The sequence below is a fragment of the Lycorma delicatula genome, chromosome 7 (assembly GCF_047948215.1).
Source record: "Lycorma delicatula isolate Av1 chromosome 7, ASM4794821v1, whole genome shotgun sequence".
NCBI classification, from domain to species: domain Eukaryota; kingdom Metazoa; phylum Arthropoda; class Insecta; order Hemiptera; family Fulgoridae; genus Lycorma; species Lycorma delicatula.
The window spans coordinates 29,295,121-29,315,831 of NC_134461.1; positions in this window are offsets into that span (position 1 = coordinate 29,295,121).

Below are 20,711 nucleotides of genomic sequence, written 5' to 3' on the forward strand. Positions count from 1 at the left end.
AAAGACACAAGATACCGGTATACGGTATCTTGCGGAGTTCCATGTTTTAAAATATTTCATACGCTAGAAAATTACTAAAACCGATCAGAATAGAATAAAAACTTATAGTAGTGAAGACAAAAATTTCAGTTACAATATAAAATATAATTTAGTACCGGTAAGGGTTAATTATCCCCTTTCTGGCTATTAATGGGGTATATAAAAAGCTATTTCAAATGTTATAATTTATGAGAATGTAAATATATTTTATTGTCTGTGTGTGTATTATATATATATATATATATATATATATATATATATATATATATATATATAAAATACAACAATAGGGAAATTATACTTGTATATAAAATATAATTTTTTGTCGTAAATTCTAATTTTATTGAAAAAAATCGTTAAAATTAAAATATAATTGCACACCATAACTTTCTGTCAGGCTCTAATTCGGTTCTATTTATTTTTAATTATTGTAAATTTTTATTTGTATATTTTCCAGACAGAAGAATTGGACCGACAAAGATTAAAATAAAATTCCCAGGTACATAAAGAACTTAAATAATTAGTTAATGTTGATAAAAAAATATTAGTATCATGAAAAAACGTAAAAGGTAAGAACACTTATTTGTTATCGACTGCATTGCTGAGATTCACTAAGATATTTTTAAAATTTTCAAGAGAACTCTTAGTTTTCCTGAATAAAATTCTTGATTGTTTTTGGTTCTCTGAGTCGGGATGAGGAAGTCGACCGCAGAATGTCTTATTGTTTAGCTGACGTTTGGAAAATTGTCTGACCAATTTGATATTTTGAAGAATCATAAAAAAAGGGATTAATTAAATAATTGTGTTACCCGCTTCAATATCACTGAAAAAAAAAAATTATAGAGGGGATTCTAGAGAAAGTCCTATAAAAAGCAGAACATTATTCATACAACTAGTACAGTTTGTCATACCTCTCACATGCTCATAGCATCTCTTGGCTCCCATTGTATACGTATTATAACAGTTAATTGTTTTAAATAAATCTATTCTTGGAACAGATTACATTATCAAATAAAATACAATACATTACTTATTAAAAAGTCAAACTTTTTTATCGCTTACATTTCTAATGTCTTCTGTAATCTTAAATATACAACAAAGATTAATTTATTTTGTGCATTAACGTATCAGTAACATAACAAATAATTATCATCACCAATCAGCTGTCACTGAGCAGCGATCACATCACGATCAACATTACTCATTGGGCACTGATCAGGACATAAATCACCATTCATTATGCACTTTCCCCGTTCAATGAGCATCGAACTGTATTAACAGCTTCAAGTAGTCGACATTTAACAGCTGTCACATGTAAATCTGTTCCACTGGCTCTCTTATACAAGCCGATCATTTCTGACACGTGTGGTTCGTTGAACCCCAACCGCCAAAGTACACCGGTATCCACCGTGTAGAATTCAAATCCGTATAAAAGCAATTAATTTTTACTAGGATTTCACCCCAAAACCTTCCACTTTTAAAATCACCTGTTAAACAGCCGATTTGCGATGAATTATACTACCCCGGTGGACTAAAACACTATTTAAAAAACATCTACATAAAACTAAAATCATCGTTTAGCGAATGTTAAATGGGTTTTAATTTTATTTAACTGGTAATTATTTTATATTTTTGGAATCGATTCATCTATAAGGGGGCTAGAATAAAATTCACCTGAAACATGCGATGAAAAAACAAACAAAATGTTAACAACTATAAATTCACGGTAAAAGATTAGGACAAGTTGGGAGTCTTCAAAGACTGATTGCTGAACTGTGTTTCTCATAAAAGTTAAACTCGTAAATGTTAAATCATGATATTAAGTCGCTTGCACGGAAAGTATTTTTTGAACAGAAAATTGAATCCTATATGCAAAGTATCCTCGGTAGAAGACGTCATGTTATCCATATTAATCAAACTCATCAAGTGCAACTTCCAGGATCAAATTGTGAACAGGATTAATAGACCCGGCTATCGGTGAGTGTAAAATTGTTTATTTTACAGGTAATAAAAGTACAAGTGTAATTTCAGGTTCTACAACTTAACACATCTCATCAAACCGAAGACTACATTACTCTCCCGAATTATAAATTAAAATCCAGATTACCATTCTTTTTAATTTTGTACAAAAGATAGAAAATCTATCTTTGTGGAAAAGAACTCGATAGGGATTAAACTAGAATAGGGGCAGGTAAGAAAGCGAAATAATAATGGGAGTTACCAATTACTTCTAAATCATTATTACAAAATTGACAGAAAACGCGTTTAGAATGAAACAGTAGGTAAATATTGTGGAACTATTTATCACACCAAACTTTTAACTCACGACCACTAAAATAATTGCAAAAATTGACGCGTAAAAAATCCTAAAAAGTAAAAAATCATTAAAAATGTTAGGCTAAATTGTATATAAAAAATGTTTAAGGTGACTGCTTTACCCTATTTTTGGCCGTTGCATAATTTTTATAAATCCTGTTAATTTGCGACAAAATAATTTTAAATTGGGATTTTGCCTCTTTCTTTGATTAAAAATGTTTTATTTTCTGTTGTTTTCTATTTTAGTAAAATCTTATAGGGATAAAAATAAAGTTGTTTAACTTAACGGTTCCATCAGGGATCTCTTCATACATGGAATACACCTTAAACCATATCAACAGCGCATTGGTCGCTTTATTTTAAGTCATACGCAGATTTAAAGATCTTTTTCATACTAGAACATTAAATAATGCACCGTTATGAAAATCAGACGTTATTAAAAGATATTATACATTTTATTAATATCTGCACTCTTCATTTATATCACACTACACTACACAATTATTACGCACAATTTTTAGCACTACCAAACTCATGTAAGGTTTTCTATAATCTAAAACATTTCCGTATTTTTAATAGCTTAACGGTTTGTATTTTGTAAACTGAAAAAGACATCTGACTTTTATTGCTGGATCTTCAACGGTTATTCAGTCACTTCTATTTTATTGACTACTGTTAATGAGAAGGGTAAAATCATTAAAGAAACTATTTTTAAAATGTAATGATATTTTAATACGATTTATTTATCAAACCTCAATTTTTTTCAAGACATTATCTCTCATATCTTGATATATTATATAACCTTTGAAATATTTATAAATTAATCTAATTTTTGCCGATAGTGTACAAAAGGGAAACGGTTAAAATAATTAGGAAGAGGCATAGCAGTCGATATATTACGAGGTAGGGTTGATAGTTCTAAGCGTAGACTTCTGTTAGATTCTAACGGTAAAATCATTAGTAGATACCCTACTAACTAGAAGAAAGGAGAATTAGGCATTTGTCTTGATCACGCAATTTTTAAAGTTTAAAAAACTAAAAAGACTGTCCTTTGAATTTTTTCGAGGTTTTGTAAAACAGGCTATCCAATCATTAATAGTTACAGTTTGGTCTAGTAAAATAAATATTCGAAATAGAATACATTGATCGATTTAAGTAACTTACTATTATTAGAAAATCTTATTCGAAATTATATTTGACGAACAGGAAATTCAAAATGTGATTTAATTGTTTGCAATAAACCGAATTATTACTAATGACGCAGAATTTAGAAGTATCAAAAATTACCCTAAAGTTTAAATTATGGATTACTAGTAATATTTTTGCAAGATAAAAAAATCCCTTTCGGCACGTCGGAAGGCGGAGGTAGATTTCACCGATGTTAAGTAAGAAATAAAAAAGATTTCCATCTTAAAGTTAAGAAAAACTTCAAGTTTACTCGATACGATAACGGTTGCATGTGAAAAATAGTTTTTCATATTTAGCATACAAGCTCCATCTTACAATTCCTTTACCTAGATAGGTTTTAGGCCATTATCGAATGAATAGTAGGAATTTTAAACGAATTCGATATTTTACTTAATAACAACGTTACAGAATTTTTTTTCGAAAAAGCCCCCCACCACCAATTCCACCATCTTGGTTTGATCTTGCCCATTAACGAACTCGACCGATATTTTTTTTTTTGAGGGCGAAAAAACTTTTATGCTATCTTCGTCCGGAATAACAACTTTAATAAAGAATTTAAAACAAGCGTAATATATTAAAAATAAATAAAATTCGCAAAGATAAAACTTCACAAACTCCGATTAAAAGTAAAAGATTAGGTACAGAAATCGGTTTATGCCTGACATTAGATAGAAATAATGCTGAGTATGTTAAAGGAGAGTAGAGCATATTATCGATTTATCAATAGGAAGAAAAGCAAAAACAGACACCGGCTGTATCAACTCCTGGTTTTCACACAGATATTAATAAATATAAAAAAATTACGAATACATTTCTTCATCTAGGAAGTGTGAAAAATTCTTGACTTGGAATTTTGATTCATTTGTTGACATTGGTATTCTTAGATTTCCCCATTTATAAAACTTTGTTTTCGCAATCGACCAATTGTATAGAAATATAAGGCGTAAGATATACAAAAGAAAGGAAAAAATCATCTGACTTTGATTATTTTAACGCTTATTCTTTCTAATATAGGATTGACATTGTATCATACGTTTTTTCTTATCTTTGCAACTGAAATTTGGAATGCGATAGATTTTCTGAAAAACTGAAATAAACAACAATTGTAATAATTTTTAAAAAGGGAGACAATTAACATGTTGAAAATATAGGCCTTACATTTGCTTTATCAACAGAATTCAAAATTATTTTGAACAGATCAAATCTTTCTGAGACACTTCATTCCACGTTATTGTTGCCAAATAAATAACACCTTTAACACAGATTGTTATTAAACAGCCACGTTGTCTCTGGTTCATAGTTATCTACGACTCAATACAATAATTTCTTCCTGCAGCAATGCTTCTGTGCGACTAGACCCCAATCCTCGATCGAAAGTGAAGCGGAATTCGTAAGAAGGAATTCACTAAAATGTACTGATTTTACAAGCCATCATCCTCGTAGTAACTAAATGTGTTGCAGTCAAAATGTTTTTTTCTCTTTATCCGATCTTCTTACCGGTCATTATCACACCTGCATTTCTATATTCTGATTTTGCATTACTTTTATCGCCCCATAAAAGAGTTCTTTTCACCTTACCTCGCTGAGCTATGCCTCCGTAATTTTTCTTAGTATTCAAATTATACAAAATAGCACGCTCAAATAACTGTGCATACTTGTTACTCGTTAAGTAACCTGCAAAGTAAACTACTAAGTTTTTTAAATTTCTAGACCGTTTCATATCTGAAGAATTAAAAGCCAAGAAATGGAAGTTCAATAAAGCCTGAATTTTATGTAAAGATGAACAATCACGCGTTCGATATAATCAATCGTAAACTTAAAAATGTAAGCGTTAACACTTACGATTTTTATAAAGCATGAAGACCGTCACTGCTTAAATTTATCAAGTCATAATTAAGACGGCCGTAAAAATTATACAAAAATTCGCTGAGGAGAAAAAAAAATCTGACATAAATAAAATAGTTCATCAATAACGGATACAAGCGATGAATTTTATTCATTTTAATAACATTTTATGAAAGTATTCAGTTCTAGTAAACGATAAAAGAAAGTGGGAAATCGTATTATCTCTCCTAGAAAAACAAAGATGCCTGAATGGATGTGAACGATTCACATACACACAAAAACAAAAAACATTCACTATATACACAACTCTTCGTATTATTAGTACCATTACGCCTATACTACAATCAATAATATTTGGCAAATCAATACCCTTATTCTTAATATCTTCATCATTATCATTAAATTTTTACAATTTGAAACTAAGATTTGTTTTTAAATTATCTTCCTTAACGTTTGATAATCGAGTACTACTGAATTCAGCTATCGGATTAACGTAAAATAGTTTTTAATTTTAATTTTTTGTTTTCAGATGTGGGATTAGTTACTGAACAACAGGCTTCGCCGTCCTTAATCTTGACTGTGCACGGTAGTATCAAATTCCGTTTATATTTTTATAATCTATCAAGCCTTCACCGTTTTTAATACTTTCTATCGGAATTTTAACACTACGTATTGTATGTGCGCTTATATTATATGTAATTTTACTGTTAACAGATGGTATCTGTAAGTACGCTTTGTTTATACATTATTACATGAGAATCCATTGTTCAATATCACTATTTATATTATCTAAAAGTATAATTAAATTATACTTGTCGGACAGATTTTTGTAACAAAATACTAATTTACTAGCAATGTCAATTCGTTCAAAATTCATGGTCTTATTACAAGGAAAATAATTTTAATAACGATGTGTTATTGTTGTTAACATAAAAATGGTGGTGGGGGGAGTCTTCTTTAATGTATTGTATAAGTTACTCAAGTTCTGCTTAAAATTGGGGGGTTTCTATTCTACTGATGAAGACATTTTCTTTTGTTTGTTTGCTTTTAGAGCTGCCAACTATAATTGTGAAATTGAATTTGTGTAAATTCAAATAATAAGATGAATTTGAATGAATTTGGTGTAAATAATAAGCCATCTGATCAGGGATGAGTGGCAGAACCTGATTTTTTTGGCAACTAAGATAAATAGTTAAAAGATTCTCCCTTTCTTCTTTCAATAGACAGTAAAAGGCTATGTCTTTCATCCGATCAATATCTTTTCCTGTAAGAAGTCGCTTTAATGTGATATATTTTTCACACGTTTTATTTTTTCCTTCAAAGAAATACTGGTTGAAAATTCGTCAACCCGTGACCTACTAAAACCAATGTTGAATCGCGTTCTAAAAATACGATGAAAAAACTTTCTTTGATCGTCATTCTTGAATTATTATGAAACATTATTATATGTTTCATTATTATAATGTAAATAAAATTAGTAACACTATTTTTTTATTACAATAGTGTATCAAGAAAGACCTTCTGGCATACTTGAAATTTTTCTCTGTTAGGGACTTTAAAAATAAAATATTTTGTGGACAAGGAACAAACTCCTTTTTGTTAATATCAGTACGATTTTTTTCTTGGAATACTGGCTTGTGTATATTTTACAATAAATCTATCTTGTCTCAGTTTCATGTAATTTTGTTGCATTCGTAAGTCTGTTTTTTATGATGGAAAGTTATTTTTCTGGGCGTTCCGGGAGCTCTATATTTGTGAGAAAACCTTGGGCTTTAGTCGTTTACAAAACCTTTAGAAAAATATAAAACATGTAGGCGTATTTTATAAACTGAAAATTTATTTTTAAATCAAACTTTTGATTTATACGAATACGTACTCAATATGAATAACAAAGGAATATTAAATTGTACTGCACTAGAAGGCTTATAGAGAATAACGAAACATAGGCCTACACGAGCAAATTGCAAAAATTAGGCTATGCATCTAACAATAAAGTTATTTTTACTCCGCGTGTGTATGCAACGTTCTTTGTTCGTTTCCTTTTCTAGTTTAGTCGTTGGAAGAAATATACAAGTTGTTTAGTTTTTCCAGTAGCGATCAGAATATTGCGGAAAGCAAGGGCCTCTTCGATAGCCAAATCTGTCCAAAAACACACTGGAAGGGCGAAAGAGAAGGTAATTATAATAAACTAATTATGTATTTCTTTCTGTGTACATAGAAATTTAAATTAATCACCGTTGGAATATAGTGTTTTTAATATTTGAAGTCGTCGTTTTATTTAACATTTTATTATTTATTCGGCTAAACAGACTATTTAAGCACATTGTGCTTAAAAACAGTGTACCATATTCTTGAATGTGATATTATTATATTTGATTCATTTTTTTCGGTTCTTTTGTTTTACAGAAAATTTTAACCAGAAAAAGCTACGAGCCACTAATTTTAACTATGAGCCGCCACTGGTGGATACTAAGAATACAGCTTGCAACTTTCAGCTCGATTAATTACACAACCTCAACAAGGGTTCAAGCCATGTGATATCATCAGTGATTCAAGGTTAACTGGAAAGTTATCTAGTTTTGCAACAAACCGCCGACTTTATACATGATTTTTTACGGAACTGTCTGGTTTTAAATCGTATGATATTTACGGTGCATGTACAAGATTGTAAACTGAAAATTTTGGATCAAAATGGTTTTGTAACTAATATATATATATATCTTAATTATAAATTATAATATATCATTATAATTTTAAATAATGGTAAAATCCTATTTTGTATATACATATTTTCAACAGAGAATAGTTTGCCAAAATTAAAAAGAGTGTTCCAGGCTGTCTGAGCCTTCCAAGTCTTCGTAATAGATACCGGAGGATACTTTACTGTCGGCATTAGATGGTACTGAGCCAGTGAGCCAGATGATGCGGTGAGCATTGCATGGGGCGGCTAAAAAGCTTGCTCTTTCTTTTAGAGGGTTCCGAGAATTCTGGGGCTCCATTGATGTTTGTCCTTCGCTCTCTCTTCCAACAATCATCATCACGTCGTCTTCTTTCCTGAAGGGGATTCCTTTCTTTAACATGTATGCAATAATAGGATCACTAAATCATTTCCTATTAGTAAGGCTGAAACAAAAAAATTAGTGTTATAAATAAGGCTCAAAAAATAAAATAAAAATTAGAAATGATTGTCTAGAATATGTATTATAGAAGGTCCAGACATGATTTCAAATCATTAATCAGATAAAAAAAGTACACAGTCGCAAAACAAAATTTTCAGATATTACAGTTAAGTATATTTATTTCATTATCCTACAGATATTATAAAATATACTGAAAAGGCAATAACAGATTTGAACCAGAAACTTCAGGTAAATGAGAATGTTAAATAAGTTTATAATACTGATCTTTTATTTCAAAATGTGTATGTTGCAATCTGTTCAACTAGGGAACAATAAGCAACCCCCCACCCGCGGCACAATGAGATGAGGATGACGTGTAAATATTTGAAAAAATCAGTTATGTTTAAGAAATTAAATTGTTTCTAATAATAGTTGCTGACATCTAAATAATCTGTTTTTAAAGAAATCTGTATTTGTTTTTTTTACACATGAAAAATGAATTTATCAAATATAACCAAAAAGATCTTATTTTTATTTTGCTTGATGAAATTATTAATTTCTACTCTTCACTAAAATAAAGACCTGTAATAAAAAAATGTTATCCCCGTTTTATTTTATTTACTACATAGAGTTCTTTTTATGTAATCATATCTATTTCTTAATTTTTTTCAAAAATAAATACCTGTGGTAACAATCTGCAGTGATAGCAACTCCTGAATTATTGTTGTAGAGAGGAATTGTAAATTTAAGTGTACTTTTGGAATAATACCAGGAACTTTTACTACTGTCAGATAAAACTAAATAGGGCAAGCCTGTTCTGAAATATTGAAAAGAAAACCGTTAGAATTTTACAATACAATTTAATTGTGTAATAAAATATTAAACAATTCTGTTGTTCTATCTAGAATAATCTAGGATAAACAACAATCATTTAAATCAAATATTTGTGGAGAACATTTAGAAACATTAGTATGAAACGGCTAACTGGAGATGGAAATCTCTGAATTCAGTTATTAACTTGGATACTTCCTTTGAAATTATTTCCTCTGTCGTTTAGCAAGAAACCCCACAATATTATATTATACAAGATAAAAAAAAATTGGTCTCTTAGATCTCATGAGCGTAATTTTAGTAGGTGGGTGACCTGACAGGACTACAAAAACAGCATAGATAGTTTTTTTGCTACAATCTTTTTTTCTCAAGAATAAGAAACTTCCCATGTCTGGCTTACTAGGGAAAATGAATAGTAAAATGGTGTTTCCAACTGTATTTTTTATTAGGATACCGGTAAATATACTGTTGCATACCAGCATGCCAAGCCTACATAATTTTTTTTGGAGTTATTAATCGATTAATTGGTTTGATGCTATTTTCCCTTTCGTTTTGTTTTTGCTGATTTTAAAACTGTAACTTAAGTATGTTGCTTTTTTAGAAAATTTAGCAAATTACATCCTCAGTTATCTGTTTTAAGATAATGAAAATGCACTAAGATTATGAAAATCTTAGCTTTCTTTAGGTCCCCTATTCCGGCTTTGACCTTTTACAAGGCCAAAATAATACGGCCAGTTTCAGGGTCAAAGTAATGTGGCTAATTACAAGGCCAGTAATATGTAGTTTATCGTGAAATTGATTGTTGAGTAACTGAGATTGAAAAATCAGCTTTTAGACAAAAGATTAGATATATGTTCAGAATCATTAGTACTTAAAGAAATCAGGGGAATTCTTTTAATAGAAATTACATTATCTATAACATTCACATTATCCATACTGTGGGTCACAGCTGATTATAATAACAATAATATATATTCGTGCTTTAACGTGGGTAATTTTATCCTGACATTTGGGAAAAAATCTTACTGTAAATGCTTTGTATCGATCTTATGTTAATTATTCTTGTTTTTTGAAGGCTTTCGATATTTTTTTATTTTGAAACCAGCACGATTACAAAGGTTTCGGTTTATTGAAACTGTAATTGTGCAAAAACGTGTAAAAAAATGTTGTTGTAGAAAATTAATGTAAACGAACCGTATCCTTTATTTTCAAATGAACAAGCCCATGAGGGAACCTCAGCTTCTCCCGATCGCTCTCAAAATGATCAAGTTACAGAATCACGTTTGTTAGAAAAGACTTGTATTTAAGTGACTTTGAAAATACTTCAGAAGATAAAGATTATAATACCGTCTTCAGAAGTAAGCTCTGAATCGGAGAATGAAACGCATAAACCTAAGAGGAAGGTATTAAGTAAAACGGTTATTGAACGGCAAAGTCGAAAACGACAGAGAAACATTGAACGGTAGACTTTTAATATTAGCAAACAGAAGTACTTAGCCGGTGAGTGCAATACAAATAATAAGAAGGGCAAAGAATTGGCTGCAGAAACAAAATTAAGCCTCCATATATGTGTAAAATGAAATGTTAGCAACAATTACTTAAAAATTTAAAAAGACAGTTCATTACGTCCTACACTGAAGTAAGACTATAAGAAAGATGTAGAGGTACGAACGGTACAAAACCAAAAGAAAATTCTTTTCGTTATAGTTTAAACATAAACGATGTAAAAATAAGGGCGTGTAAATTTATGTTTCTAAACATACTAGCTGTATCTAATACATAGTTAACGCGATTAAAAAAAGAACATGGAGGAATTGTAGAAATAGACAAAAGAGGACAGCATACACCAAAATAAAATAGGTAAAAAAAAATTAACAAAAAAGTGGCTTTATATTAAACATGGCTGCATGGCCTGAAATTCGTATCTAGCAAAATTAAACGGTGAATTAACTTCAGACGGTAAAAATTTATTTAAAGCGATTATGATTGCACCTAAAGGAATCATAGAAGTTGTATGACCAAACAGTAAAGATACTCAAGATGCAAAGAACAGTAAATGTGTTGACAGCTGATTTACAAAAATGTTTACCGACACCGCTGTTAACAAATATAAAAAGTGTCTACTGCAGGAAGTTATGGACATTAATTTCACAATTTATGACACGGTGAGAATGAAGTAGCGTCTTGGATTCTAAAACGAGCTAAACAAAACATTACCGATTCAAAAACTGAAGAAATGATATTACGGTCAGACAATTGCTATGGCCAGAACAAAAATTTTGTTATCCGTTTACCTATATTGTTTATATATATCCACAGACAAAGTGTGACATAAATTCTTGTTAAAAGGCCATACACACATGGAAGCAGAAAATGTTTATGCGCTGATAGAATTATTTTATAAATATGAAGATGAAGATGCTGACAAAGAATTTCTTTTGATTAATTTATGAAAAAAATTGAGAAAGAATCACGTCAAGTTTCCAGATGTACTTGATGTCATTAGTCGATCCAAAACCGATATCACAATTAAAATACAAAGACCTATTAATTCTACTTAAATAATGTCATTTGTTTTATCAAAACATATGTAACTGCAGTGAAGTAAATGATTTCCCCGAAGAAGAAAGTGATGAAGACTGCAGATAAAATTATTTGATGTAGATTTTCTGCTATTTCATCATTTTTTTATTATTCATTTTCAATGTTTTGTGAATTTTTATTGTACAATAGATATTACTACTGAAGAAATTATATTTTTTAGTTCTTTGTAAATTTTTTTGAGTGAGTGTCCGTAACAATATTTTATTTTGTATTACACTTTTTTGTACGAGCAAAATAATTTTATAATAATAATTAGTCTTTTAAAATTACCTTTTTCTTTTCATTGTAACAGTATTACGACATTGTACAATCTTTCTATTGGATAATTTTTTTGTTTATCGGTTGAAACAACTAGAAGGTTGTGTTGCACTGATATTATCTTTTATAAACGGTATTGTTTAATAAAACAGTTTTTTTAAAAAATAAATGTAATTTTCTTCAGATTTACTGCCTTTTTTTTTACAAATTTGTGGACATGATGACAGAATTTATTAAAAAAAAGTAATTTATTATTAAAAAGTTAAGTAGAGATATGATACATGTCTATTTTTTTTTTTTTAATATAAAGCAGAAATTAAGAAATAAGCGATAACATCTATTCAAGTAGACCTATCTAGAGTATTTTAATAGCAAACATTATGTTGGCAGATGGTGATGAAAAAAGGAAATTAGTACAAGCAAATTTCAAAACTTCAAACTGCTGCTCTATTATAAAACTTAAAAAAAGGAGATGGTGTCCTTTACCTCCAGGCTACAGAGATTTATTTCACCTAATGCAAGATTAAACTTCATTTTAAATAATATATAAGAAAAAAAAAACTGAAAAAAGAAAACAATTTGAGTAATGGATTAATAAATAAAGCGATTAAATTTTCTGCGTTATTAAAATTCTGATTGTTTTTATCTACAATAATTTTGCACTCGCCGTGAACAAGAAAAAAGGTATAGCCGATTTCACCAAGCAGAAGTTACAATTTCTGTGTATTCTTCTGAAAACAAAAATAAATTAACTTCGGTTAAATTAATTAAAATTTAACGATAAATATTTTTTATAGAAGAGTGAGGACACGATCTTTGTCTAACAACTCCATCCTTGGTCGAGATAGCCGACAGAAGAATGTATTTTTTCCACTTATGACCAAGTACTCTGTATACAACACCCCATGGGTCTTTGTTTCCTTGCTCTTGTAAAAAAGAGTGCCAGGAATCCTACAGCCTACACTCCTTTTTGAACGTAGCCTCGTCCAAGACAGTGTTCTGTTCCCTCATCAGGGTCAGAACCTCCTCATCGGAAAGACCTCATCAATGTCATAGATTATGACAGGTCTATGTACCTATATGTACATAATATAATTATAATAATTTTAGGCGACCTGACATGTCACAAACCACTCTCAAAAATAACAAACAATTTATACCAGGCTTGCTAAGAAAAATGAGAAATACACAGCTGCATATCAGTAGGCCAACCCAACTGAAATGCAAATGATAATCTGCCGCTGTAATTGACACCTTCACTCTCTTCATCACCGAGACTGTCTATATATTGATCATCATTACTCTCAGAGAAATAAATTCTTGAATAGCGCTTTTATACCTCAGACGGGTGTTTTACATATATAGAAGCCATAATGAAGGCGGGTATAAAATAACAAATTAGATTACCAATTTAAAAAAATATATACGAGTGTGTAATTCTTATTGCGATTAATCGTGTATTTTGTAACGTTATTCTGATCAAGTTCTTCCGCGATTTCCTTATTCCATCATAACGCTTAGGTTGTCCAATATTATTACCAGTAGACTAATTTACCTAACGCGATGTTATTTTCTAAACGCAACCTTAATTTATTACCGTAATATAAAACTTCATTTAAGAGAATAGCAATAGGATTTCTTCATATTCTTCTTCCATCAGATTATTTTTATCAGATGCTACGATTCAAGTCCTTAACAGTATGTAAATGAAATCGGTTGGAATGATAAGAATGTACATTCATAAGTAGATAACATAATCTACACTCAGTGTTTAAAATAGATGTAAAAGGGTATATTAGTTATAATGAGATGCTCTTTTTATAATGTGTTATACTGATAGGACTGCAACCCATAGTCCAGAAGTGCAAGCTTCTGTAGTGTATTTATGAAATACATACGAAGCTAGAGAGAGTGGATTTTTGTTGACTTAACTGCTACCCTGGGAATCAGTGCTTCCTTGTTATATTATCAAGAAGAAGAAAACAAGGATAAGGGTAGGAAAAGAGGAAATAAGGAGAGGGTAGACTCTCCCAGAAGCAAGAGACACAAAACAGGAGCAGGAACATGACCCTAAGAAGAATATAATGATAAGAGTCCCTCTTGGGACTCATGATCTTCCCTCCATCAATTTTATTACAAGATAATTAGGAACTAATCTACTATAGGCCTGCCGGGTCTCCAAAATGAAAAAGAGGTAGCATAGGATCATTATTAAAAAATTAACCGGCTGCTAAAGCTGCAAGAATATGTGTTCTTTCAAACCGACAACAGTATTTTATTACTTTTTATTTCATATTTTTGGTCTGCACAAGGCAGACCAATGGTGGTGCGCCAGGCGGCTGTACACCACTCTCCCGCTAGAAGTAGTCCGTTGTCAATCGATTTACAGATTATTTGATTTAATTTCTAAACGTAGATTATTTTTATTTATATTTTATATTTATTAACTTTATTAACAAAATAAAGGGATTATTAGTTAATAGTTAGCGGTAAAAAGAACATGCTTGCGTGATCGAACATACTGCCCGTCAAAAAATCATAAAATTGTTTGTTAAATATTTATCTATATAAATAAAAATGCAAATGTTCGTTCGTTCAAAATCTTAAATCTCCGAAAATTCTTCACCAATTCCTTAAAATTTTGACACAACCTTGGATTCGAATACGCGCGTGTTTTTATATACCTAAGATGTTATACTTGGGACAGGTAAAAACATACGTTTTTTGAAAAACAGCGCTATCTGTTAAAGGTAAGGGCAGAAGGGTAAAATAGAAAAAAGAAAAAAGGGGAAAAGGAAATGTAACGGGAAAGGATAAAGCGTTAAAAGGGGAAAAGGGAAAGAGTAAAGACTCTGATCCCCTGGGCCGGTCCGACTGGTTGGTATTACGCCACCCAGGGGAGTGCCTGTTATACTCTAATGGGCCTCCCCACCTACCGGCTGTATGTCCGGCAAGGCAGGTCGGCCCACCGGTCAGGTCTTTTGAGTCTCATTTGCCCTTCTGTATCGCTACGCCATACCTTGGAAAGTCGTGACTCATCGATGGGTCTTTTACACTTGTATAGACCTATTCTCCGTCGGAGTCCCCAGTGGATCCTTGGAAACTGACACACCTAAGCATGCCAGCCCTCACCACTGGGGCTATCCACCCTACCCTAATCTATTCACTCAGAAGCCCAGTTTCCTCTCGTCTGCGTTTTTTACTGTTAAGATATTCCTGATAGTTCCTTCAATTCTTTTCCAATTGTCCTCAATATGTATCATGTTACTCGTAATCTCCTCAGGTCTCATCGTTGATTAATTTGTGTCCCGTCTATTTTGTATCCATCTGATGCAATCCTTGAAGGTGTGGTCTGCATCGTCCTCAATGCCGCAGTACATACAGGCCGGCGTTTGTCTTCCTTAAACTTTCAATTGTGTTATATATATATAAACATCGACACAGTTGAATATATATTCAAATCTAGCAATAGCGAAGCATTGCCGGGCCTTCTATTAAACAATAAATAAGATACAAATAATAATTGTAAAATAAATTAATAAATTTATTTCATACATTCAATATTGTAGCAGATCTTAAAACAATTATTTTCGATACAAATAAATCTATACTGAAAGTAGTATTGATTATCCATTTATAATTGTATATATATACATATATATATATTTTGGCCTTCTACTTACAATTAAACATACATAGGCATATGTTACTGGGAACATATATATGCATATGTTAACGTAAGAATTCCAATGTGTCATACATCTAAATCGGTTCGGCTGTTGAGCTGCTATAATGCAAAAAACATACGTACATCTTATAAACATTATACTCCTTTTCGAGCAGTCGTGTAATAAAAAACTATATCGTCCAAATATTCTTTAAATGTAAACGCTTTTAAGTCGTGAAAAAGTAAGAAACAAACAACCAAACTGAATTCGGACAGACTTTACCAAAACTTAAATTGCAGTGAATTCAAAAGATTTAAAAAATAATAATTTATTATTTATACCGCTTTACTGCATATTTTGAAATAAGTTAAATTCTTTAACGCTTATTTTATTATAAAATAGGAAGAGAAATGAAATAAGTAAAAACGGTTAACAAAGAATACAATATAAGAAAAAGTAATTTTCAGATCTACGATTGTGAAGATCTTAAATGTTAATTACGACGAAATATTGGAAAAGTTCGACGTCTCGTTATAATTTTTTTTTCGTTTATAGGATATTTATTTAATTTTCCCTAATATAAGTTATATCGATGGAAAGAAGAATAAATAGTACAAAAGTAACATTAACATAATTTTCTGTTTAACGTTCGTAATTTTCCGTTAACATCTTAATAAGTAGAAGCCGGTGTACGTAATGAATTTTCCCACAAAAAAATTAGTTTACATTAATTTATTGCTTTTTACAATTTCCCACGCGCTTACGTTTAGATTTAACATCGTTGCTATTAACTGTTTTCATTATATTACTGCTCCTTGCGATGAAAAATGATAATTTCGCTCGAAGAGCATAATATTACTTGCGCTTCAGTAATAGAAGAAAAAGAACGTTTAATTTATGAAAACAATAAAAATAGCAATTTTTAGTTAGAGAGCTATTAGCTCTCTGTAAATGTAAATGTAATTTTATTATTACCATCCATTACCTTACATTTAGAGAAATGTTGGAAGTGGCCGCCATCTTCTTGAATACAAGCTTCAATTCTTTTTACATCGTTTCTTGAAACTTTTTCAATGTTTGTGGCTGGATATTTAATACAGCTTGTTCAATATTGACTTTCAATCGTTCAAGTGTTCGTGGTTTGTTTTTCTTTGAAGTAACCCCGTAGAAAAAAATCCGCCGCCAGTCAAATCTGGAGATCTTAGTGGCCACAAGCCTCGACCGATAACACGATTACCAAAGAATTCCTCGACGAAATCAGAAGTTGAACCTGCGTAGTGCGATATCGCACCCTCATGTTGTAGCCGGCAGTGTCTGTCTTCCTCTTCCAAGAGTGCGATGAACTGAAATAAAATATCCTGATATCGTTCTGCATTAATGGTGTATTCGAAAAAAATTGGACCGATTATTTTCTTCCGCGATATCGCGCACCACACGCCCGACTTCTGCGGGTGTAATTGTTTTTCGTGATAAACGTGGGGATTTTCAGCGCTCCAAATTCTACTGTTTTGGCTGTTTACGCAGCCGACCAAATGAAACCGTGCTTCATCTGTGAAAAATAACGAATACATAACATTAATTCCCTCGCGCAGAAATCCACGGAACCGTTGACAATATTGTAGCCGTTTTTCTTTGTCGGGCTCAAGAAGTTGATGATGTATTCTTTTCTCCACGGTAAAGAAAAACTACCCTGTTCATTTAATTCATCTAAAATTAACGTTTCAAAAATTTTACTGACTTAATATAATACTGCATTTAAGAAAAATTTAATCGTATTAATTAACCTAAGCGTATTTAATTTAATTTCATACGTTTATTAATCTTTAAACGTTTGTACAAATAATTTTAATTTATAAATAATCGAACGAGAATAAGATATTAATAACTTTTTTTTATAATTAGTTTTTCCAACAAGGGTACAAAAATGCTAACAAGGAAATTAGAATAGGTAATAGGTAAAAAATAGGAATTGTTACTAAGATTCTAACTTATGATCAACTTATCTACAAACCTGCGTACTCGCTAAAAAAATAATTTTATTATCTTTATTATCGGTTTTCTTTTTGATCTTCTTTTTCTTTGCGGGAGAAAGAATATGTTCATATCATATTCTTGCGAGCACACTGGCAAATCACAGTATTATAATGAATACTGGACACCAAAGTTCCATGTATTTATCGTCATCGTTCACAAAAATCAAAGTAGTTTCGAACATTTTTCTATGAACGGCACTCGAGCCTTGTGCTCCTTTCCCCGATTCAACGTTGAAACACTAATCAGCGTAGATTTAAAATATTAATATATACGAAAACGACGAATGATACCTAAGTTTTTTGCGTGTATTCTTACGCGACTAAGTAACAGAAGGTGCCGGCCTCCGTGGTGCGAGTGGTAGCGTCTTGGCTTTTCATCCGGAGTTTCCGGGTTCGAATCCCAGTCAGGAGTGACATTTTCACACGCGCTACAAATCATTCATCTCAACCTCTGAATTAACCGGAAGAGATATTTCACACGTACTTAATTAAATAATTGAAATTATCCTTAAATTTCAAATTTTAACCTAATTAATTATTCGTCTACAAAAATAACTGAAATAAATTATTAAAAATGCATATAATAGTAAATCGTACCGATTACTTTAACGATTTTATTAATTATATATTAAAAACTGAAAAATAAATGATAGAATTTGGCTGCTCGTTTTTAGCAATTCGATTTTAGACAGACTCCTGGCGCAAGACTACGGACAGTTTGCTTTAAGACAGACTCCTGGCGCAAGACTACGGACAGTTTGCTTTAAGGCGTTCGTTAGAGGTTAGCAATAGTAGCGCGTGCGCATTTCATTCCGTAACCGGTTTGTGCTGTCAACGTCAGTGCTTGTACAGTCAGTACAAGAAGTAAAACGCGAAATATTCTGTAACTGTGTTTACATTGAGTATTTTTATCGTATATTTTATACCTTAAATGTTTTCTCTTTTTATAAAATTGTAAATATGCCCCCTAAAAATCACGTAACTCTCTTATCGACTATGTTTTTCCCATCTCGGTAGCTTATGAGTTTTTGTCCTTGATATGGTCCACGTACTCCTCGTTTTTGCGGGGATAATTTTACGATTACACTGCTATGTCCAGTCAGCCCACCGGGCCGGTCTAGTGATTAACTCGTTATCGTAAATCGGCCGATCTCGAACTCGAGAGTTCTAAAGTTCAAATCCTGGTAAAGGCAGTTACTTTTATACGGATTTAAATACTAGATCGTGGATACCGGTGTTTTCTGGTTGTCGGGTTTCAATTAATCGCACTTCTCAGGGACGGTTGACCTGAGACTGTACAAGATTACATTTCATTTACATTCATGCATATCATCCTCTTACGTAATACGTTACAGCGGTTCCGGAGGCTAAACAGAAAAGGGCTGTGTCCAGTTGCCAATGATAAACGGGCTAACCGTCCCCATGAGGTCTTTTTTTAATAATTTCAATGAATCGTGTATTACAATTAATTATTTTATTAAGGTGTATCTCAATTCAAAATATATTATATTTAAAATATCTATCTGGGATTTATTGCGGGGGTCCCAGGTTCGCAAACCCGTTCAGGCGTGGTTTCTTTTCATACGCTACCTATTTCCACCTGGCTAATGACCGTAGCTGTTGATGCCTACGCTCTTTCATTGAAAAGAAAAAAATGTGTATGTCAGTACATATATATATATATATATATATATATATATATATACATTTGCATATACTTATACATATATTTTAATATATATGTATGTACATATGACATATTAAAACCATAATTTTCTTAATAATCAAATTTTAATTAATATTTAATTAAACAATTTTTAAATTAAATGTAAAAAATAATTTTTAAATAATTATTTAAGTGATATATTTAACTAAGCTATTTATGAATATTTTTACAAAACTAAGTAAGCAAGTATAACTAATAAATAATATTATAATTTAAAATAATTTTTTATCCAATTGAATTAGCGTAATTATTCTAAATCTTTAAGTAAATATTATGAAGTTAATTTTTTTTTTTTTCATTTTTTGTTTATTGCATCAACGATAAGAGTTATTGGCAACTTAAATAAAACTAAGCGTTCATAAGTAATTAGATAATAAGTACCAAACATTGGATAACAAATATGTAAATATATAAGTACGATAAAAGTACTACTTACATAAGTACTATTTACTTAGTAAATTATATAATTAAGATAATAACTTAAAAAATAATACGCTCAGAAAAAAATATAATCAGCTTCAAAAAACACGCAATCCAACATACAAAACTATAGTGTCCAAGTACTCTTTGTATTTAAATGATTTTATGTCTGTGAAAAGTAAGAAACAAACAACCAAGCTGAATACGCACAAACTTTCCCAAAAGTTAAACACTTTTGGTTAATTGATTTAATTTTACTTTGGTTAGCCCTTTACTTTACTTTTCAGAAAAGTAATTAAGAGTCCATTTTTCATGCTTGCAAAGGGTTTAACAATAAATCTCTGGAATAGTTTAGTGCACCTTCGGCTACTTAGTCGCGTATGAATACACATAAAAGACTCGGGTATCGTTATCGTATAGATTAATATTTAAAATCTACGCTGATTTATCATTAGTGTACACTGTTTAGGCGGGGAGAGAAACATATGAGTCTCAGGTGCCATTCACAGAAAAATGTTCGAGAAATAATTTGATTTTTGGGGAACTGTGTGACCGGTATCCCTTGTACTTCGGCGATTTGCCACTGCGTTCGCAAGAATTATAAAATATTCTATGTCCCACAAATAAAAAATTAAATTAAAAAAAACAAAACAATTTTATTTTT